This window comes from Lynx canadensis, chromosome D4 (assembly GCF_007474595.2).
Source record: "Lynx canadensis isolate LIC74 chromosome D4, mLynCan4.pri.v2, whole genome shotgun sequence".
NCBI lineage: Eukaryota > Metazoa > Chordata > Mammalia > Carnivora > Felidae > Lynx > Lynx canadensis.
In genome coordinates, this window is record NC_044315.2 from 23,948,165 (window position 1) to 23,959,600 (window position 11,436).

Genomic DNA, 11,436 nt, shown 5'->3' on the forward strand with positions numbered 1-11,436 from the left:
CCAAAACATCCTGATGCACACATTCTGATGATAATGTTCATCAAGAGTGACTCTTCATTTTAACGTGGAAGAAACCATGGTGTCAGAAGAAGGTGTGAGGGAAGGGATTGGCCTCAGACAAAGTGGGGGGTGGAGATGTAGCCAAACCTACCCAAATGTTTTACTAAGCTGCATTTTCTAATATTTTCCCTGTTCACACATCAGTATTTTTCAGAATTTAATCTTGAGATCCTACTAAGGACATGCACCCTCATTTTGGCCAACAAAACTGCAATATGTCATTGGGTCATAGTGCATTTCAAGGTTACAAAAACAGTTATGAATTGCCTTAAGGAAAACAAATCCATCTGTGTGTCTTTGTGTGCTACTTCAAAGCCACTCGACTATCTGAAATCAAACTTCTTAGGATTAAATAGGCTACAAGGCTGAGACCTAGAGAATGTCACTTTTCACCTCTAGCCAATTTTCACAGCCAAGTGGCAAACTCCTCCCAAACGACATTTCTAACGGGAGGCCAACAGACCTCTAACCAAAGCAGTTCCAATGTGCCACTGTAATAACCTACTTCTTTTGATTGCATTTATTTTTAATGATTATTTTCCCTGCATGCCAATCCAACCTGTGCTGGCAACCAGGAATGAGGGGGAGGGGAGAAAGCAAATGACCAGGCACGTTGTCTTGGGCTGCAGTGCCACCTAGAGGTACCATTCAAGAACTGATGCATTGCTTTTAAAGGGGGGCCTTTCAACACTCACCTGGCTGGCTCAAAGAACTGAAATGATTCCCTCAATTCACTGAAACAAAATATATTATGCAAAAAGCATGACCATGGGTGTTTTCAGTGAAAAATTATTGGCCTTAAAGAGGGAGGCCCTTTAAGTTATAGTTGCAACTGGCACTTGGAAAATGCTTTTCTCTGAAGTTATTTTCATCACAATCGTTAGATTTGACCTGTAACTTGAACTGAATTGACAGAAAGTCATTTAGCAGTGGATTGTTACAAAAGTCTGAATACGTCCATATGGTCAGAACTACAATTCAATCGCAAAAATGAAATGTATTCAAAAGTTATTTAGGCTTTACTCGGAAGCCAGGAAGTATATTGTGAGGAGAGAAAGAAGGATGAGGCCAATGATGGTTTGGTGAGAGTTTAAGTTCTACAAATGAGAGGGTTTGATGAGCATATTCTTAATTGTCACTATTTCAAGGGCAAATTCAAAATTCTTTTGTTATGGATGGCAAGGTGTTGTAACTTCTCCTCAGGCAATGCCAACTTGTACACAATGCAAACCATTCTGAATAAACATGAAGAACCCTTGTTTCATGAGGAAGTGATTTTCAAATGGTGACCACAATGAACACATGGGGTCAAGGAAAAGATAATTCAGGCAGGCTTTGGGAAAGAAAATGATTTAGTCAAATTATTAATGATACTTTCAATACAAGAGGAGCAGAAATCTGAGACCAATCATTCAAGAGCTCAGGGATTTTCAGCTGCAACCTCTTGGGGACATTTTAAGCCAATGACGATGGGCTCCTCTTCGAATTGAAGGAGCATATGTACATTCAGTAACACACTCTGGGGACTACAGACCACATGCTACCTTCATTTGCATCATTTGAGATTTAAAAAAAAAGGATGTGAAAAGCCCAACAAAGACAAGTGACAAAAAGGGGGAAAATGTATTTTGCAGCACAAAAATCTTATTACCCTTACAAAAACAAAATTCAAAACTAGGCAAATTAGTAATTCTACTCGTTGGAAGACATGGTCATTTTCAGAAGGCTACAATTAAAATAACTCTTTCCATTTTTGAATACTTGCTAGGATTCCTTTACTATCTTAGTAATTTACTCAGTTAGTCCTCAGACAACCCTAATGTGCTGGGTACTATCATATCCCCATTTTATAGATGAAGACAGTGAGGTCTAGAGAGGTTAAGCAAACTTACAGGGAGAGCGTGAATCCAAACCCAGGTAATTAGTCTGCCTTCAGATGCTGTACTCTTAAATACCATGCTATTAAACTATCTCATTAAAGAACACTTTCTAGTGGACAGGCAACTCAAGAAACCTGCTTTTTTGCTGTGGGGTTGTTCAAGATGGTGCCTCCTGAGGACCATTCCTGCTGCCACTCTGTAGATGTCCTTTACTGCTTGGATGACCATTCAGGTCAGAACGCCTCGCTGATCACAGGAGCTATAAGCCCTATCAGTATTCTAGAACCTAATGACTTTTTCTCCTGGATCCTTCTCTGGTTGGAGCTGAGCCAGCCCATTCTTCAGTCACCCCACAAAGAATTTCCCTTTCCTGCCCAGTGTTCATGCAAGCCTTCCCCTTCCCAGGCCTTGGGCGAAGGTGACTTTTCTGAAGTCAATCAGTATACCCTGTCTGAGGTAGATGTTCAATAAATATTTGAATAGAATCAATGGAGGTATTTCCGAAGCTTAATCAAGCCAGAGGCATTTTCAATATTGATGGAGTTCCTGGCAGCATTTCTAACCTCACTCAAGATCCCTGGTGGCTGAAGATGGAAAATGGTCAATTGCCTGCAGGCATTCATTGTTCTCCCTAAGATGCCCTCTGGGAGAATTGGAACACTAAAAAGACTCAATAATAAGAATTTTACTGGTTAAAAAAAAAAAAAAGAAATAAATAAAAAAAATCAGCCAAGGGAAATAAGGCTCATCTGCAAATGTCATTAAACTAAATGCCTCTTTGTTGTACCTTTTAGATCCTTTCTGGTGAGGGTGAAAGAGAGGTCATTTGATTGTGATTCCCAGAAGCTGCCACTCTGCGTACAACATGTTCAGTTGGTTTAATTATTAAATCTCATGCTATCAGGACATAATAAAATCTAAATTATCCATGGGGATGGGGAAAAGGAAAGTAGAGGGCTATGAAATCTCCTGGCACACCCCTCATATTATCTACCTGGTTCAGAAGTACTGAATAAATAAAAGAATGAACAAAAGAACACACAAATCAGCCAATGGAGAAACAAGTTAATGAAGGAACCAAAATATTCTGGGCCAACTAAAGGTGGAATGCCATTAGAGGCAGCCCCACTACTTCCTATATACAATGGACACCCATGTAGACCATTCTCTTTTTGTACCTAGGCAGTGTCTGCAGCCAGGTGCATGATGTCTAGTGACCTGGCTAGCCTGGCCGGGAGTTGGCAGGCTCCAGCACATTGAGCTGCAGAGAGCAGGAGAGCATCCATGGCATCATGCCCAAGAGAAGAGCCAGAGATGGAAGCCAGAGGAGCCTGTCTAAAGTGGGTTGTCAGAACAAAGGAGGCTGGTGGTGACTATTGGGAGTCAAGAGAGAGCCAAGGTGAGGATCCAAAAGACCAGCAAGCCAGAGAAGGTGAGCCAAGCAGATTGGAATAGATGGGCAGAAGGGCCATTTTTGCCAGCATCGAGACCACAAGCATTTTGCTTGGCTGGGTTTTCTTCTGCTTTGTGATTTTTTTTAATGGGTAATACATGTACATGAAGCAAACCTCAAAGTGTTCCAAAGGGTATACTGAGTGGTAACCTCATTCTCATCCTTGTCTCCTACTTCCCCAGTTTTCTTCCCCTGATTATCTTCTGGATACTCTCAGAGGTAGCCTGGACCTGATAGATACATAACCATATACAGATCTACAACCTTTACAACCTTTATGTCACAAGCCATATCATATTATATGTATCAGTCTGTATCTTTCTTTTTCATTTGACAATATGTTTTAGAAATGGTTCCATATCAATATATATACACCTGGGTCATTCTTCTTGATGGCTACATAATATTCCATTGAACAGAAACACCATAATTTATTTAACCCATGTTTAAATGATATTTAATTCCCACTCCAAACTTTGCTATATCAGATAATGTTGTGATGGCATGCATTTTAGATGTGTGTGAATATATCTATAAAAGGGAAACTTCTGGGTGAAAGGATATGTATATGTAGGTCTTTGAGAGCTAATGGTCTCTGTACCATATTTTCCCCTCGAATCCTGGCTAGAAGCATTTCAGTCAGAACTTTCCTATCTTCTCCTGTTTTATTTATTCAGCTCTATCCGTCTTTGCTAAGGATCCTAAACAATCCAAAACAGAACCCTAAATATTACCATTGTTCTTTTAACAATTTAAAATTTTTGCTTTTCAGTTCTCTGAAGCTAACCTAAATTATTGCCTGGCTCTAAAGACTTATTCACATTTCCTCTCCTCACAGTTTTGCCTATGATCAATCTCCTTCATTGAAAGTATAACACAGAGATGTCACCATAGATGTCACCTATCCTTGACTGTCATTAAAAGTGGATATGCCTGTGGGTGGGATGGGGGAAATCACTAAGGTTTCTAACATAACTGCTAGACTGTGAGTTCCTAGAGGGTAAAAAATTGTATCATATTCTCCTGTTAGGTTCTCTCTTCCCCACCTCGTCCCCTACTCAATGCTCCTGGCTACAGCAGGAATTCTGAAATGTTTGGTGACTACATTATTTTCCTAGGGCAACTGTAACAAATTACCATGAAGTAAGTGACTTTAAACAACATGTATTTATTCTTTCACAATTCTGGAGTCCTACAAATCAAGGAATTGTAGGGGCATGTTCCCTCTAAAGGCTTAAGAGGGGAATTTGTCCTAGACCTTTCTCTTAGCTTCTGATGCTGCTGGCAATCCTTAGAGTTCCCTGGCTTGTAGACACATCTCTCTAATCTCAGACTCCATCATTACATGAAGTTCTTCCTGCGTGTCTGTCTTCTCTTCTTATAAGGACACCAGTCACAATGGATTAAGGACCATCCTAGCCAAGTATGACCTCATCTTAATCTGAGAACATCTGCAAAGACCTATTTCCAAGTAAGGTCACATTCACTGATGTCAATGTTTATGATTTCAACATACACATTAGGGAGATACAACTCAATCCACAGTGGTGACTTAATGGGAAAAAATAAGCAATTAACTAAGTGCATACTTCACAGGAAGAAGAAAAGAAGGAAGGAAATTAAAAAGGAAGGAAGGAGGGAAGGAAAAAACTGTATTTTTCTTAAAACTTGAAGTATCATATCAAGAGAAAAAAGCCATGTCAAGTAAGTTTTCTGAATTGATGTTCTGGTGAGTTACTCTGCGATTTGTATTCTTTCATATAACTGGCTCACATGAAGTTCTTTCCCCCTAAGACAAGGGGTTTATTTCCTAAGTCTTTGCCTATACAAGGCTTTTTTTTTTTTTAATTATCTGATGGTAAGTACTTTGCATTAAATACCCAGAGTATAGTAGGTTAGGATCCTGTTTACTTGTTTGCTTTTGAGGAAAAGAATTTTTTACTTCTATGCCAACAAGGGTGTCACCAGTGACCAGACCACATGCCTCTAGTTGTCATTCTCTCCCACCCCTCGTGACCTCACCTCTGTATGCAACAGAGGAAGGAAGGAAGGAAGGAAGGAAGGAAGGAAGGAAGGAAGGAAGGAAGGAAGGAAGGAAGAGGGAGGGAGGGAGGGAGGGAGGGAGGAAGGAAGGAAGGAAGGAAGGAAGGAAGGAAGGAAGGAAGGAAGGAAGGAAGGAAGGAATTCTCAGGTTCCATTCCTAAAAAGCAGGAACAAGTGTGGCATCTTGAGCTGTTGGCCTGAAGACGGGAGACCTGGGCTCTGGGTCCAGCTCTGAAACCACACAGATAATCACAGGTTGTCCCTGAACACCAGTTACCTCACCAATTAAAAACAAAGTGTCACCAGCTAGACCCCAAGACCCAACCTTTATTGCTCACCTGCTTGTATTCACTGACCTTCTTCCCACATTTTTCCTTAAGCTCTTCTTTCCAGCTTATCTCTTAACTAAGGCAAGTGGAAAATGAAACCATTGCTTACCATAGCAACTGCCCTGACAAGAAAGACCTCCAGACCTGCACAGGTGGACCATGGAGTGACCTCTAGAAGGACCCTACAACTACCTATAAGTCATTATAATACTGAAATCCACCCAAAGAGGAGCACAAGCCTCAGTTACATAACATACAATGTGTGTATAGGCTTTGTTTCCCTAAAGCACATGCACCACCTATGCCTGCCTGTACATATAAGGACAAGTCTTCTCTATCTAAATATTCATCATAACTCTAAATAAAAGGAAACCATCCACCCTTGCTTGGGGAATCATGGCTTTGGAAGTCATTCCCCTTTCCCCGTAATCTCCTTACTTGCTGCAAATAAAGTTTTCTTTGTGTGACAGTTCAACTTGGTGCAGTTTCTGACTCACCAAGGAGGGAACTCACAGTGGTTTGGTTACAAAAGTGCATAGAATGGATATTCTTTACACATCTGCTCAGCACTGACATTAATTCTATCCTGGATGTCCACTCACTGGATTAGGTCCACAGAAGGATAGTGTTTATTTTGCTCAGTATCCAGTTGGGAAATCAAGAAACAGTTCTTAGGAGAACTTGAAAGCTTCCAATGCTTGAGACTGAGAGAGAAAAACCCATTCCAAACCATCTCCATTCTAAAATAAGAACCCTAAGAGTCCTGGCCTGCCACAGGGAAAAAGCCATTCAATTGGCTTCTTGGATTTGAATTAGAACATTAGTCACAGTACAATGTTATCTAGTCCTTCTGGGCACTTCAACTCAGTGAGTCAAGACAATAGAAAGAAAAGATGTTTCCTGTTCTTTCTCTTTCCTTTTTCTTTCTCTCTTTCTCTCTCTCTCTCTCTCTCTCTTTCTTTCTTTTTTTTTTTTCTTTTTCTCTCTCTCTCTCTCTCTCTCTCTCTCTCTCTCTCTCTCTCTCTTTCTTGTGAGATATTTTTTTTCTCCAAGATTTTTTAGACTCAATAAATTTGGGTAACCTTTAAGACTTACACTATCTGAGATAGGGAGCCATACTGGACTCAAACAGACCTGGGTTGGAATCCCAGCTCTGCCACTTAGGCCCTGAACCTGTTTCCTCATCTGTTAAAATAGGAACTGCTGCAAGGATAACATGAGAAAACATGAGAAAGATTGTAGGACACAGTATACACTTAGAAAATATGAGTTTTCCTATTGACAATAAGGAATATACATTCTCTCTGTAACTTGCCCAAATCTGAGCCGACCACGTGTCTGGTTGATGCTCCATTAGTACCCTCAGGTAGATATCTAGCACTCTTTAGGATAGACCATCTGTACAAGGGCAGTTATACATGCTATGATGTATGTTTTTAGTAATTCATCTGTGTACTTGTTCACTGTTCCCACTGAAATTCCATCAAGTCTACAATCTCAGGAGTTATAAACTCCTCAAAGGGCCATATCTGTTTACACCCATTTGAACAGCCTCTCAAGTGGTAACAGGGACACAGTACACATCAACCCAGTGGCTGATGGAGAAACCCACAGGAATGCACATTCTGCCTTTCTACACAGCTGGGATTTTTCAATGGTTCCCTTTTCTCTAGTTGGTGATGAAATGGCCTCTTTTGTGATCTTGTCAACTAAATGATATGTTCTTCAGGAAGAGGGAATGTACCTTTGTTTTGTTTTTCTTCTGCCAAGGCTTCCAGAGAGTACTCCCCCTAACAGGTGCTGTATCAATGTTTAATTAGCCAACTCTATGTCAAGTTGTGGCCATTTAGACAAACTTAATGTTCAAAGTGATAAATGCTCATTTCCTGTTTTCAAAGAGCAGTTAGGAATCTTTTTTTAAATTGCCAACACACATCATGTTTTTTAAAAAGTGAAAATTTGGGGTTGTGTACTTATTTAGGTTTTCAAAATTAAAAGGTTAAAGGGCAAACTATTCAAGAGTAAAGCATTCTTTTTAAAAATGTACGTCATGTAATAACTTGCAAACTGTGAAAAGAAAAAGATAATAGGACAAAATTATTGTGGATGTTGCAATAGACAGAATAATAGCCGATCAAAGCACTAATTCACAGAACCTGTAAATATGTCACCTTATTGACAAAAGGGTCTTTGTAGATGTGATTAGCGATCTTGAGATGGAGAGAGTATCCTGGATTATTCAAGTCATCTCAGTGTAATCACAGGGTTCTTATAAGGGAAAGAGCAGGGGAGGACAGTCAGAACCAGAGAAAAGAAAAAGCTAAAATGATGTCATTGCTGGAGGGCATGGGGGAATGATGTCATTCCATTAGCCAAGGAATGCAAGCAGCCTGTAGGACCTGGAAAAGACAAGGAGTGGATCCTCCCCTACAGCCTCTTGAGGGAATGACATCCCGTGCACACCTTGATTTTTGCCCATAAAACCCAGTTTTGTAATTCTGGCTTCCCGAACTATAAAATAAGTTAGTATTATTTTAAGTCATAAAGTTAATGGTAATTTGTCAGGTCAAGTAGAGAAAACCAGACATAATACATATAACAAACTAATTATGTTGGAGTTTGAGATCAAAATTAAGAGATGCCATATGTAAGCAAACTAGAAAGATTGATGGATTAATTGCATTTTACATTCTTTTTTTATTTTTGAACCTTAGCACAAAATGATGTTATCCAAAGGCTATGGGAAACACAGAATTAAGAAGGCACAAGAACCCAGTGTGGGTTATAGATGATAAGCAGAAACCAAGGGAAGCTAGGCCCTGGGAAGTACAGCCATGTCCCAAAGGCACTGTGGTTTCTTAACTGTCTTCAGGTCTGTGTCATTCCTTTACAGCACAGTGATGGGTGGGAAGGCAGGGATAAGGTAAGTCTATATTATATACCTAGGTTTTAGGGGATGGTGGGAGGGAATATTTGTTCCTTTCAGCTTCTCTCAGGATCCACAAAGTTTTGCTTCTCACTAACATTCACATGGTGTAGGATAAAGAAGGGTGTTCAGATGGCTGGTAGGAAAGAAAATGGCAAAAGTCTACCACTGGTTCTGATCATCTGAATTATCCAGCACAGCATTTAATCAAGAAATTTAAGATACTGTCATGAAGACCCATTCATCTGTAGTTATAAAAAACATAAATAATTTAATCTCAAGTAAATTAGAGAATGTTTGCAAATTCTGTTCCATGTAAAGTGTTCCACTTTCCTCTTTTTGTCCCTCCTTCCTTCTTACCTTCTCTTCCCTGCTTCTGGGTATATCATTTGAAAATCTGGCACGTTAGTCTCTGGAAACAGTATTTACCCAAAATTGGCAATCTGGGAGGATCTAGTGTGAGCTGGGTACTGGATGTCTGCAGCAATATAGGCAGGGAAAGTGTGCAGCTTTCTTCCTCTCTCTCTCCCCCTCTCCCCCCTCCCTTTTATTTTCTAGTTCCCCATGGCCTCCCACCACCTCCGCGGAAAGGTAAAAACAGAATACTCCTATGGGGTAGAATGAGCAGCTAATCCAAGCAGCAGGGCATGAAGGAGCAAGCAGAAACTTCACCAGCACAGGGCAAGGACAGGAGAGCATAGATGTGGATCAGGGCCAGGCTTACCCTGCCATTCTGTCCTCAGATAAAAAGATGATGTACTTTGTGGTGAATGGCACTTTGTGGTGACAGCTCTCTTAAGTCACACTGTTCTAATATGGACCAGTATCCTCTGCAACAGGTAAAGTCTCTCGGCCTGGGCTCTTCCTTCACTGTCTGTTGCCCTGGGATTGGACATTCCTGTGCTGAATGTCTTACTTTCTGTATTCCATGTCACTTACTCTTCCTTTGTTGTAGCAAGTCCTCCTCAAGCTTCTTTAGAAAGGGTATATAGTGTATGAGAGATAAGGTTTTGAGACCCTGACTGTCTTGAAATGTCATTATTATTGACATTTTATCAATGGTTTAGTTAGGTATAGAATTACAGGTTGAAAATAATTTTCCTTTGGAAATTTAAAGGCATTGTTTCATTGTCATTTTGCTTCTGGTATTTCTGTTGAAAGATGCATAGCCATTCTAATTCCTGTTTCTTAATTTCTTTTTTCCTCTCTGCAAACTTGGAGAATTTTTTCACTGGGCAATGGGCCCAAATGACAATATGCTTTATTTCCATTCATTCTTCTGAATTTGTTAATGTTTATTTATTTTTGAGAGAGAGAGTATGAGTGGGGGGGTGCAAAGAGAGAGGGGGACAGAGGATCAGAAGCAGGCTCTGTGCTGACAGCAGAGAGCCCAATGCCAGGCTCAAACCCATGACCTGAGCTGAAGCTGGGTGCTTAACTGACTGAACCACCCAAGCTTCTGGGTTTTAGATAAGCTTTTTCAATCTAGCAACTCATGCCTTTCAGTTCTAGAAATTTGTCTTGATTTATTTGGCTATGTAGTCCTGTTTTCTCTGATGTCTCCTTGTGGAATAGCTATTTTTGGATGTTGGACTTCCTTCTGATTTCTCTTTATGTGTTCCTGAAAGACTCCTCGAATTTGTCTTCCAAACTCTATGTTGTTTACTTTTTTTATACTTCTCCCATGTTTTTAATTTCTAAGAGCTTACTTTTGCTCTTTAAATGCTCCTTATTGACAGTAACTTGTTCTTGTTTCATGGCTGCAATAGTTTTGTCTATCTCTTTAAATATATTCATGATAATTTTTTTTCTTTTCTCTGCATGAGCTCTATCTCCCCCAACTTGATATTTTTGTTTTAGTTGGTCTCCATCTTCCATGCTAGAGACTTTCCACAAATATCCAGTGATCCTTAGATTATTCAGAGGAGCTAAAATCCTGATGGAAAGTGTGGGGCATGACTTGCCAACTTTGAACTTTACTGTAGGATGATGGTATGGAGGTTATATTTGTTGGGAAGATATCTGATGTTAGTGTCTTAAGGTCTTCCCTCTTGACTGGTCATACTCCAGGGAAAAGTCTTTGAATCTCAGAAAGATAAAGGTGTCAGTGTCCTGTAAGCTGAATGAGGAATATTGGCTTTTAGCACCAAGCACCCAGAATGTATATTGTCACTTAATTCCCCCATTTGTTGTTGTTTTTTTTGAATAGTACCAACACTCAACTATGCCTGGCACCCATCCCCCAATTTAGCAGCCCTCTGTTTTATTCCAGAAAATACATCTCCAGATGTTGGTCTGGGTAGTAGTGGCATAGCACTGAAGAACAATACTTTAGGATAGAACTGCTTCTCAAACTTTCATCCCACCTTTCATTGAAACACCAGTTACAGAGGTATCTGCTTCCCTAGTTCCTCAGCTTTTTGGGAAATTCACAGTGTAAATCTAGATTATTCTCAGCTTTCTCCCACTACTGGTTTGGGATTCAACTTCCTAGGGTGCCTAGGTGGCTTAGTCGGTTAAGCGTCCAACTCTTGATTTCAGCTCAGGTCATGATTTCATGGTTTGTGGGTTCTAGCCCTGCATCAGGCTCTGAGCTGACAGTGTGGCGCCTGCTTGGGATTCTCTGTCTCCCTCTCTCTCTGCCCTCCCCTGCTCACTCTCTATCCCTATCAAAAATAAATAAACATTAAAAAAAAAAAAGGATTCAGCTTCCTTAGGTTGTTCATTCAGTTCCCAATTTTCCAT